A 12,964-nucleotide genomic window follows, 5' to 3' on the forward strand; every position below is an offset into this window, starting at 1 on the left:
TATAAAGAAAGCTGCTCTAACATGAAGATAGTGAGACACTGGCATAGGTTGCCCAGTGAAGTTGTGGATGCCCCATTCCTGGAAGTGTTCCAGGATAGGTTGGATGGGGCTTGGAGCAGCCTGGTCTAGTGGGAGATGTGACAGAATCACACAGGATGTCTTTGTTTGGAAAAGACCTTCAAGATCATCCAGTCCAACCTTTGACCAACACAATAAGTTCATCACTAAACCATGTCCCTAAGGACCAGGTTTACAGGCTGTTTAAATATCCCCAGTGTTAGTGTCTTCACTGCTGCACTGGACAGACTATTCCAATGACTGACAATCATTTCAGAGAAAAAGTGTTTCCTAATATCCAGCCTAAACCTCTCATGGCATAGCTTGCATCCATTTCTTCTGGTCCTGTCACACAGCACCAAGGAGAAGAGCCTGTCTCCCCGCCCATGAAGGGGGATTGGAACAGGATGATCTTGAAGTTCCCTTCCAACTCAGACTGTTCTGATTCCTTGTGTCTGCCCCACACTGTAGCCTTGGGAATCCAGTGTTAGAGACGGAGGAGAAACTCCTCCAGAAACTGTGGTCCCCAAGCAGGGCATTGCCATGTGCAGGCTGGCAGGGATGAGCTGTGTGCCTGACAGCACAACCTGCTGTGTCAGGGCCCTGGATTGTGCCCAAAGTGAAGAGCCTTCCCTGGAGTGGGTTCAGGGCGCTCCCAGGAGACATTAATACCATCAAGCATCTTCAGTATGGTAGTTTGAATCCTTGCCTAGGAACCCAGAGACACATGGGTTTCCTTCCTCACCCCAAAGCCCCTGAATCTTGCAGAAGGGATATTTGCCTTCCTGCTTTCCCAGGCACCCATATCCCTGTTATACTGGGGAAGCATGAGTGCTGCCATGGCAAGGGATAGCTGAGGATGACCAGGGGACAGCTGAGTGACAGCAATGTCTGCAGGGGGCTATTGCAGGGGGTCTGTGAAGGCTGACAGGGCTGTGCTGTGCCCTGCTTCAATAGCCTTAATGTGGAGCATCTTCTATGCCCACATGGGTGAGATATGGGCTGAAGTAGCTTCCCTGCAGAGAGAAAAATCAAAATACTGTGGTCCTGCAAAATCTGACCTCCTCTGTCCTTTCCTGAGGAGCTCTTGTGGGGCAGGTAGGGGTCAGTCAGTGTGTCCCAGTGCCTGGCTACTGTGCCCAGGATGATTTCTGTTTTATATCTGATTGCTGAGATCTAATACAAAATGCAAAAAAAGAGTCCAGAAACTTAAAGCTGAGTGTGAGTTTTCATGAACCTGCTGATGCCCACACTCAGTGCCAGAGTGGCCACACAGCTTCTGGGGGGAAGGGGTATGCAAACCCAGCATAGGGGCATTTCCCAGTAACAGGCATGATCTGGGCACCAACATTTGTGCTGGAAGAAGGCACCCAGCTGAGCAGGCAAGGTGCAGGAGAGCAGATGCTTCTCACAAGTCTGTGCCTTTCAGCAGCCAGGGCTGCTGCTTTCCTCTCTGGGACATTTTTCCCCAAACACCATGGTAGCAGGCCATAAAACCTCCCCACAACAGTATCTGCCTGATGGGCAAACCCATGATGTCCAGTCTCTGGAAAACACTGATTCATCTCAGAACAGTCTGTACCAGAGCTGAGCAGACAGTCCCCTCTGGATTTGCCCCAGGTTTGGGTCCCCTTGCTGTTTGACATCTGGAGGCCAGAACAACCATAGTCAAGGGATGGAAATGCTGGGTGCCACATCAATCTGAAAATAATTGGCAGAGGATCCTGTTCTGGGTGCTGGGAGGACCCTGGGGTGTGTTGCACCTCATGTCCTTGGTTATGTGATCTTGGTTATGTGATCTGCAGGAGGCAGAGGTGTCTGTCCCCAGGTGCACTGTGAATCTGCAGCAGGAAGTGGTTCAGTGGCACATGTCTCAGAGCCACTGAAATCTCTCTTTAAATATTTAGGGGGTCTTTGCATTCGTCTTAGCAGCAGTGCTACTGTCTTGTGAGACCCATATGTTAACCCCAGCTTCATGCAGGAGGCCCTGACTAGGAGACCGCTTTAACAAGCAATTTGGGAAAGCCCAAGGGCGTCTGATGCTCAGCTGGTGCTAGCAAAGGTAGCTGCAAATCTGCAAGCATCCTTGGTTCTTTCTTGGACAAATGTCTGCATGAAATTATTTGTGTGGGATCCAAAGTAGATTCACAGGGTGGGCTCTGTTGCTGCATCTCATCTTTAACTATGGTAAGTTAACTTCACTGGGGTCTGCCAGTGTAATTCTTGAAATTCTGTCAGAAGAACAAGCAGCATCTTGTAACTGGGCCTTAAATTAAAAACCAAAAGCTTAGGGAAGAGCCCTTATGTGTCTGAAACAAATCTATCACTACACGTTGACCTTGTGCTGATACCCTAGCATGACACTGCTTGTCTGTGTTGCCTCAGTTCTGAGACAGGCATCTTGTATTTACTTACAGAATGTTGGGTAGTGGCTGCAGATCCCAGGCTGCACATCTTCTAATGCTGCACAGGATTTTTTCTGTGTTCTGTGACTACTCAAAGTAGTACAGTGATGTTCTGTGTTTATAGTTTATGCTATCTAAGAAGCTGTCATAAGTCTAATATTTGAGGAATCTCAAAATCTCGTGGGTTTTTGCTAAGCTTCCATAATATACACTATGTATTTTTTCAGCTGCAACCTACACTTAAAAGTAGGACTAACTTCAAAGGTTTGTGACTTAACTTTGTAGACATTTCCTTAAATTTGAACAGCAAACTTGTGTGGGATAAAACTTGTTTTCTACACTGAATATCAAAGACTTTCTCCTACTAGGAGTCCAAATATCCAAATTTAGCTGGGCAAGAGCCTGCAAAAGGGATGTGTGTCTATTAAAAAAAAAATGTTGTAAGTCCTTTGCACTACACAAGCAAAAAATTCTCTTACCTGTAAAAATGAAGAGACTGTAAACAAAAGGTGTTGACAAGGAGATTATTTTTGAAGCAAAGTTGTAATTTCCTCTTTCAGCCTGCCAGAGAGCTGTTATCCTTTGTTGCCAGGTGTGTCAAGAACCAGTCAGTTATGAGGGTAAAGGTTTTCTTCCTGGAATCCCTCAATTCTGTATGCTATCAGTTTCCCTCTGGGATTTTCCATGGGTTTAGTTTATTTGTCCTAAGTAATTCCAGCTGTGTGTGTGTCAGTGGTTGGAAAGCAGCAGGTCTGGGTGCCAATGGTTGGCAGCTGTCCTCTGGGTGAGCAGGAACCACCCTCTCACCTTCTGCTGGGTATTTGGGCACCAGTTCCTGGAGCTGGTGGGGCACACAAGGAGGATGACCCAGGTAGAGCTGCCTGGAGTGAAACCTGAGAGTCAGAAAATGCTCTTAGTGTGGGACTGGACTGGAAAACCAAGGCTAGGTAATGTCCAACAACTTTTCCACATGGGATGGGGGATGGAGTGTGCAGCAGCTCTGGGAGAGGGGTGGCATCTTAACTCAGACCACTCAGGTCATAAAAGGACTGCTTGGATGATGTGCTCACCAAAAAATGTTACTTCTGATTGACTGGCGTATCCTCCTCTCTGGTGTTAATGTTGATGGCAAGTATTGGAAGAAAAAGCTTATTTCTTCATCAGCAGCCAGGCTCAGAAGACCTGTGAAACTGTACCCAAATGCTGGCCTTCTAGCATAGTAATAGGGTATGTGTGAGCAGCAGGAGCAGAACACAGTACTAACCACTATGGGAAAAGTTCCCCTGTCAGGCAATGACTGCTTCCTATAAAGACATAAGTAAGTCATGGTGAGCAAAGATAGAGGAGCCAGGACGTCTCTCAGAAAATACACAAAATCACTAGGATGAAGTTTTGCTTCCTCTTGTGGTTTCTCTCTGTCTTAACAAACCAAGAACCTCTTAGGTTGCAGCTAACTGGACTGCAACCTAAGTTGTCCTAGGGCCCAGCTTCAATGGGTGATAGGAGAGTACCTCCTGGTGAGGAGATTCTCACTGGGACATAAGTCTTAAGCCTTTCAGGATGACAAGACTGTTGTTTCTACCCAGTCTGGGTCATTCTTTAACCAGGGGAGCTGCGGGAAAAGTCAGGCAGAGCAAGCAGAAAATGGTGTGTCAGGTCCAAGCAAGTCTTGTAGTTAGCAAGTTCTCCACAGCTTTTAGAGAAACATCTGGTTTTTGGATTGGGCTCATGTGTGAGATGACAAGATATAACCTCTCATTTTTAATCTTATATCATCAGCTACTCCCCTGGCCTAACCTTGTTTTCATTTATGCCCCTCAACTCTTGAAAATTATGAATTTGCAATGATTTTTTTGTGTCTGTAGGCACCTGTTCAGATGCACAGGTATACGTACCATATCCCATCTTCCAAAATTATTACAGAAACACACCAAGAGGAAGACTTCTGCTGTTCCATTACTCCTACAAAATCTTTTGTCCTTTCTAATACAATCTTGGTTGCCCTGGGGAAAAGCCTTCCCTCATGCTGAGAAGATTGATCTGCTCAGGCTTTGCTGAATCAAGCCATGAAAGCCAGGCAGGACACCCTTCACCAGACGTGTTTAGCAGCAACAGCCACCTATGGTTTGGCAGCTTCAGAAGTGTGAACCTCCTTTGAGAACTTTGCTACCAATGGCACACACTTCAAGTGGTGATACTTTTGTCATCTCCAGCTCCATCTGAACTGAACTAACCATACAGAGCTTTCCCAGTTTTAGTTTCCAGTGGCGTCAAAATTCCTACATGCCCATGAATTCAAAACTGATAGGAATGTCCTCAATCTTCATCAAAAGAAGGACTTGTATGCAAGTGTGGTCTGCATTCCCACCCTGTTATTTTTGCTTGAGGAGTGGTCCATAGCTCATGTTGGTGATGTCTTCACTGTGGTATTTCTGGTGGAGGAGGCATCCATCTCTGAGGCCACTCTGGCACCCTCTCCCTGAGATTCGTGTGAGGGAGGTGTGCATTTTTGAGGTTGCTCTGCCACCCTCCCCCTGACATGGAGAGTGGAGGAAGGGCCCATATCTGAGGTTTCTGTCTGGTCCCAGCTGTCCCTGAAATGTCCACAGCAAGCAGGAGACATCCTATGCTGGAAGCGAGGTCCCCTCCTCCTGAGAGCCGCATGTTCATGGTTTGCTATTCCTGGCTTTTTGGCCAAGAGGCTTCATAGTCTGGGACAAATCACCCTGTGCCTGCGTGAAGTGGAGGCCTCAGGGTCATCTCTGTGTTTGGAGCTGTTGCAGACTGAACTCAGCCTCAGCATCTGCTGAGCGGTGACTTGGGGAGGAGCAGCGGGCACTAAGGGAAGGGTGTAGCTTCTTCCTCTTCACCTGAAGGAAACTGGAAGTGATTTTTCCTGGTGTGGAAGTCCATTTATCTCAGGACAACTCAGTGGAAATGCAGACTCATGCTTCCTGCTGTCCCACTCCCATCAGGAACTTTGTGGGAACTGCAGTACTGAGCTCAGGGATGGTTGGGGCTGAGTGATGTGCCCAGAGCAGATCTGCCAGAGCTCTGGGCTGCGGCAGTTGGAGGGGTCTGGGAAATAATGCTGCTTTGGAGCAGCCTCAGAGACCCTGTGACAGAAAAGCACCCTAGTATTTATCACCCTTTTAAGGTACTCCATCACTTGCTACCCCAAACTTTTTTATTTTTCCCAGTTTGGTTTTGCTTCTTTTTATAACCCTACTTATCTGTTTACAATTTCCTACTGCCCCTGGGAAGTGGGGGGCAGTGTGAACACTGGAGGACAAGCTCTTTGTAAAGCTGGAGAGGTGTGTGTGCCTGCTGGCAGGATCCAGGCTGCCTTTCTCACAGTGCTTGAGCACTAAAAAGGGGTCACTGAGATGGGGTAACTTTTGACTGTGATGCCCTCAGAGGTCGGCACAGTCAGGAGCTGAGAGAAGGCAAATGGGAACTGCCTCACCAGTGAAGCTACAATAAATAGTGCAAGAAACTACATCCTGGGCAGCATCAGACATCCACGCTCTCTGCAACATGGCTTGGTGCTCCCAGATGTGATAGCACAGCTGTGTGGCACAGCACAGAGTTGGATTGCCCATCCCCTGGTCCTGTCTTGAATACAAAACTTTGAACTCAAGACCAACATTCGTACCAGGCTCCCTGCAGCTCAGGTCATCCTCAACATCTACCACAAAACAAACCTTGCCAGCTGAGCCCTGCCAAAACTGCCCTGCATCAGCCAGAGCTGCTTCAGGAATTGTGGAAGGAGCTGCTTGGATACCTGCTGCCCATGGGTGTGGGAGAAATGAGCCCATCTGTGTTTCAAAGCTGGAGCTGGGAGATGCCTGTCCTTACTGGCACTCAGATCCTGCATCCTCCCTGGCCTCTGAGGGCTGGGCAGGCACACAGCTTGTACAGAGGGGTGAGAGGCCTAATTTTAGACCAGGGAATGAAAAGGTCACCGGATGGGACCAAACCCCAACTGGCCCTCATGATGGAGGCAGCATTGTGTTCAGACCTGGTGGGACTAATCAGGATGTCTTTTCACTGCTGTTGTTTCCTCCCAGACCAGGCACCTGCCCAGCACTCTGCCTTGGGGCATCTCCTTTTGTCCAGCAGGAAGGGATTGCCTATAACTTCCCCATCGTTGCATTATGGAAAGCACTGGGGGGGAAACACGTTGGGAAACTGCAAAAGCAGTACTTCTTTTTGTGGTCTTGGAAGCAAGATACCAAGAATTTCTGTTTTAAACTTCCTTTTGGGCCCTCAAGGTTTGCCCATTGCTGTTCCTTGTCTCTCTCATGCTGAGTTATCCTATTGTGTCTGAGGAAATTCAGGCTTGGCAAGTGGCACAGAGAGAAATTTCCAGGGGAAATCCAAGTGAAGTGGCCACGAGGACTCAATAGCCCAAGTTCCAAACCCTCTGACTCAGTAAAGAACTCATTGCTTATCCTGCACTGTTGAAATCAACAGTGTTGTTGCTATCACATTTACTGGCAGTAGAGAGAGGCTTTTCATCTGTCTGTAACATGGCATATTCCTGAATGAGATTTACAGATATCCTGAGGAATGAAATTCCCACTGGCTCTGCAATAAAATATTTCGTTTTCCTTCACAAACATCTGAGGAATCCTGCTTGTTGTTCAGGATGATAACCATTTCCTTTGCCTTCTCCTGCCCTAGCAGAGCCTGCACCACTGGGCTGGGTAAGGTGCTTTGTACATATTTGCTCTCCTGGGAGTTGTCCCAGTAGCATAGTGGCCACACAGGGATCCTTCCTAAACTGCTCCAGCATCAGATAAGTTTTACCTGGAGTACTGTGTCCTGCTCTGGAGTCCCCAACACAAGAAGGACATGGAGTTCATTGAACATGTCCAGAGGAGAGCCACTAAAATGATCAAAGGGCTGGAGAACCTCCCTTATGAAGAGAGGCTGAGGAAGTTGGGGTTGTTCAGGCTGGAGAAGAGGAGTCTCCAGGATGACCCTACAGCAAACTTCCAATATCTGAAGGGGACCTACAAGAAAACTGGGGTAGGGCTTTTTACGTGGGTGTATAGTGAGAGGACATGGGGAAATTGTTTCAGACTTGAAGAGGGGAGATTTAGGCTAGACATTAGGAAAAAATTTGTTCCTGTGAGGGTGGTGAGACACTGGAGCAGGAAGTTGTGGCTGCCCCTCTGTGGAAGTGTTCAAGGCCATTCTGGATGGAGCCTTGAGAAACCTGGTCTAGTGGGATGTGTCCTTGTCCATGGCAGGGGGGTGGAACTAAATGATGTTTAAGGTCCCTTCCAACCCAACCCATTCTATGATCCCCTTCATATAACAAAAGAAAAGCTCTAAAGTAAGAAAAGATGAGTGATGGGTATGGAAACCCATATTGTGATGCCAATGGGAAGGCAATATTTTGGATGCAGCATTTTGTATGCAGTATTTAAGGGTAAGCCCTGTGTGTGCACTTTTAACTCCTTCAGGCCTCTATCCAGCTTCATTAGGAAGAAGCAGCTTTACCTACAAGAGGTTGAAAGGGCTGTTACATATAGTATTGAAGTTTATTCTTTTAACTGTGGAAAGTAATATTCCTTTGAGGATTCTGTTCAGTACGCCCTGTGCAAACTTTCCCCAGAAATAGAACTGTAACAGCAACAACAGAATTAATTTTTTGTGTCGTGACTAAAACAATGGCATCTAAATCCACACACCAAAGTCTGAGGTTAACTGGTTATGGAGACATAGCAGTTGTTTTTGCAACTGGTTGTGAATAGATGGGAAATAGAACAATATTGCTGTGAGGTTTGCTGCCTTGCTGAGGGCAGTTTTGTAAACTTAAGATTTTCTCCTGCTCTGGATGTTTAACAGAACAAAACTGGGCATCCATTCAAGTATTCCTGCACTGTTGCAAGCCAAACAAATCCTTTTATTTCTTTTTAATTAATTATCTCAGAAGAGACATCCCTGAACTGTTTTGGTATTTAATCACTTGCAGAAGGCATTTGGATAGGAATGAAAAGTCCCAGACCTAAGAGCTGGGGCCAACAGCAGAGGAAATGGAGTGTTCAGGTTCAGACCCCTCCCCGTGGGCAATGTCATGTGTGGGACTCCACCAGAGGGGCTCCTGGGAAAGGCTCTCTAGCCATGACATCCATGGCCTTTGCTGCAATGCTGAATGCCCAGATGCCAAGCCTGACCCTTTGGGCTGTTATTTCTCTCCTCGTGTCTCCTTGAAGGCAGCGCAGGCGTCATCCTGGGGAATGGTCTTTGTTTCAGAGGGTGAGTAACTGCTGCTTAACAAGAGCTTGTGCTGCTGGATTCAGCCTTGAGATCATCAAGGGAATGTGGTGATCACAGTGTGGGCTTTTGCTAGTGCTTTGGAGGGCTCAGGGCTCGTTCATTTATAGGGCTCTCAAGATGAAAGCATGTGAATTGCATTCTTGAGCTGTAACCAGGGCTGCCAGGGGAAGGTGCCGCTCCACGTGTGCAGCTGACGTGCTTATGGAAACAAAAGTCACCAGCTTTTCTGGCCTTGCTCCTCCTAATGAATCACTGATGACGAATCCCTGATTGTCTCTGCTTCTGTTCGTAGCACATTTCCTACGGGAAATACTTTTTCCCCATGTTTTGGAAAAAGTATTGTAAAGTCTTGAGCTCCCTCACTCAGGAAATGATCCTCAGGATTTTATGCCTTGCCCAGGGTGCCAGACTTCTATTACTTCGATTTTCTTTAGGTTTAGTTCTGGGATTATCCATGGTGAATGTGAGCAGAAAGCACTGTTTGACATATGCATGTGAGGGAAAAAGTCCTGTGTCTTCTCCTTGCTGCTGGCACTGTGGAGCACCAAGGCTGCAGCTCCTTGTTGTAGGTCAGCATCTGAATGTAGAATAGCCCCTGGGGCTGCTCACAGCCCCACAGTCCCCCACATCACTACAGCCCTGCAGAGCCCCAGCATCAGTGTCACCATGTGTTATCAGCCAAGTGGCTCAGGTCACCAGCACAGTCTGGTTCCTGTGCCTGTGTGGTCAGGCAGTGATGCTGAAAGGGACTCAGGACATCTGTCCCCATCACAGAGAAGGACCAGCCTTGCCAGCACAGCTCTGGCAGATGCCTGCCTGGCCTGCTGCTTAATGCCACCAAGGTGTGGACACGATGCTGGCCTCGGTGCTTTGCCCCCCCCAGCACTTGTGGGGGTTTTGCTGCATTTAACTGGCATCTATTGGCTGTAGCAGAATCTTATTTGTCTGGCCCTGGCCACCACAGAAAGTGGAGAAGAGCTTATTCTTTGGCCATTTTGCAAATTTTTTTTAACTGACTGGAAGACAATTACCATTATCTGTGGCCTGTGCTTTCCCTGGAAGCATATTTTTAGTTCACAGACAGAAAAAAATTAAAGTACCACTTCTCTGCACTGACAAATGTAAAGCATAACTTTTTTTTCTGTGGATGCAGTTTTGCAAGATCATTCCTGTTTCTTGGGCTTCTGATTATCAGCATCTTTCTCCCAGCTGCAGTTTGCCAGCTCCTTCCAGGGGATGGCTTGACAAGCTGTGTGTGAACACCTCTTTCTGCCTTCTGGCTTGGTTTGCTTTTTCTCTACCTGCTTAACACTGTTCACAGCAGTTGTACCTCAGCTTCTGCCAGTCTCTCCACAGTCCTGGGCATAAGCCTGTGTCCTGGAACAAAGCCCATGGCAGCTCCCCAGCCCCATGCTTGTTATGGAGCTCAGGTTATGGACCTGCTGGTGCTGCCAGGCACAACTTCATGCGTGGCCAAACACCAACTATGTCCGGTCAAACATCCTGGAACTTGGGTGCTCATCTTGGATCTGCCATTCAGTTTTTCTGCCTCATTTAGCAAGAAGTGCAATCTCTTTGCAACTAACAGAGAAAGCCATTTGGAGATGCTCATTTAGATAGTATCAAGATGGCAAAAATACTACAATTTTTTCCTGCAGGTTTCTGTGCTTTACATGTTGCTCCTTTTCTGGGGTAATGTATTTGAATGACTTGGTAAGAATTTACAATTATAAATGGAGAGAGCTACATTGGAAGAGTATTAAAGGCTACCTGCAGCTCTCTTTGTAATAGGGATGAATACAGAGAGACAAAGTTCACACATTCTCACTGTCCTCAGGCAAACAGTTATGTGGCTGTGGGACTAGAAGTTCTTGTAGTTCTTTAAACGTGAGTCTTAATCCACTTTTGCCACATATTAATTTACATTAGTCTTTAACTTTTCCCAACACTGTCTTACATGCTGTACACAGTAAATATTTTAAACATCCTATATCCAATAAACTCACCAGCAATCATACAGATGATAAATGTTTGCCAAACACCAGTGCTTTGGTGAACTGTGATACATAATTACCAAAGAGGCTAACCCTAAACTGAATACAACTTTACTTTTTCAGCCACTGAGATAATAACATTCTGGCACCTCTTTTCTTCCCAGCTTTGTTTGCTGGGTGGTGTCAGGCCATGCTGCCCAGCTTGAAAAGTGGGTGTAATACTGCAAGCCACTTCTCAGTGAACATCTTTAATATTTTAATCCAGTTGAGAGCTCTTTGATGAAAGATACCACACAACAGGGAGCAAAACATTATAGTGCTGCTGGACTAAAGGCTTTTTTGTGGAATTGTGGAATTGTAATTAGGATCTGCAGCTCAGGGACAGCCTCCTGTGTTTACACTGTAATATCTTGGATTTGTTCCTTTGTTTCTTGGACTGAGCCTGTTTTCCATATCTTCCTTCCAGGAAATCACAATTTCACTGAGTGTAATTGGTGAAATTATGGGACCTGAAGGCTGGTCTCAGATGGCTAAAACCCAGCCTTGGGCCAGCCTGGCTGCAGCCACTTTTCCCTTGGACAGAAAGTACTGGAAGCACTGCTTTTCACCCTAAACCAGAAACAAATGCTATTGTGAAACAATGGAGACCTCTGAAACATGAAAAAAATGTCACCTCCCACACAGTGCTGTGAGTTGTACCAGACCTCCCCTTGAAATGCAGCATTTGTCCCTGAGCAGCTAAATCTGCAGAGAGTTTAGCTCTTCCATTTAGTTGGACACTTTTTAGAGAGCCCTATGCACCAGAGGATGTATCTGCTCGTGGCAGCTTTGGCCCTCCAAGGTAAAAGCGAACTGTGTCCCCTGGTAGGGAACATAACTGTGTGCTGGGGTAGGAATAGGGCTGGCTGTGGAAATCACAGGCAGATGAGAAGCAGGGGAGTTAACAGGGTAATGAGTGAGCTCCTTGGCACTTTTCTACAAGAATATATTCCACAGTAAGAGCCCTGAGAGGACTTTCTTCTGTTTTACTGGAATGTGAAATATGGTCCTGATGAGCATAGGGTCTTTCATGGAAGATATATGGACAGCAGTAACTTGATTTGGAGGGCACAGCTCTTTGTCTCTCCTTGTCCCCAGGATCTGCTCTTGCAGCCTATTCTGAGCATCCCTCCTGCCTGGGGGTACGGGGGCACCCTGCTCCTTACCCACCCTGACACTCCCTCTCCTCATCCTAATGGGGTTAACCAGAAACTGCTTTGCTCTAGAGCAGAACAGCAGCTCCTGCAGAAAGCAGGATGTGCTCCTGCTGCTGGCTCACAGGTGCCAGGTTGAAGGATCTGAGTGTCCCAGGAGACAAAAGGCAGCTCATCGTGCCCAGCTTTCCTCCGTGACTTCAAGGTAGCAACTTGCTTTTATTAGAAAACAGAAGCCAAGAGCCTTATCTAATCCCAGGGCCAGGCAGCTGGAGCCTGAAGAAAGGCAGCTGCTCTGTGGACACACTGCCAGTAAAAAAGTAAGATTAAAGACCCAGTACACACTTGGGAAAATTTCTGTGCTGCATGTGTCTTGAGTGAGGTGTTTGGATCAGAGGTGCACACAGGGCAGAGGGAAATTTCTGGTGCACAAAAACTCTTGATGAGGCCTTAGTTCCTCAGATCCTGCACTCCTCTGAATTCCAATCTTAGATGTCTCAGATCGAGAGATGCAAATGTTGAAATCCCCCTTTTATCTCCCTCCATGCTTTTGACATTAAATGTGAATGTAAAATGGATGGAGGATGTAGCTCACACACCCCTGGGGGGTATGGTCCAGGGTCAGTGCTTGCACCATGTCCCCAGATAGGGAAGGGGAGCTCCAAAGCCCTGCATACTTAACAGCAGATGCAGATGGTATTTTACTTCTTCTCCTCCACAGCAAATACAGATAGGCACCAAGCCAAGGATTTGCAGGAATTGTCACGAGCTGTGTTGATGATGCAGGGCAGGAGATTCCTTCCAGGATTTCTTGCCTCCAGCTCTCATTTTATACCTGGTATTTCAAAGCCATCTTTAGAAAAGCACCTCATCTTGACTGTGAAGGTCTATTTTTCAAATTTTCATATGATTAATATGAATTCAAGGTGCACTCTGTATTATCCATCACAGCAGCTCCCTTGGACTGTTACCAACATCTGCTGCTGCAATTTATACTGGTGCAAACTGAAGCAAAGGAAACAAA

This window comes from Heliangelus exortis, chromosome 5 (genome assembly GCF_036169615.1).
Source record: "Heliangelus exortis chromosome 5, bHelExo1.hap1, whole genome shotgun sequence".
NCBI classification, from domain to species: domain Eukaryota; kingdom Metazoa; phylum Chordata; class Aves; order Apodiformes; family Trochilidae; genus Heliangelus; species Heliangelus exortis.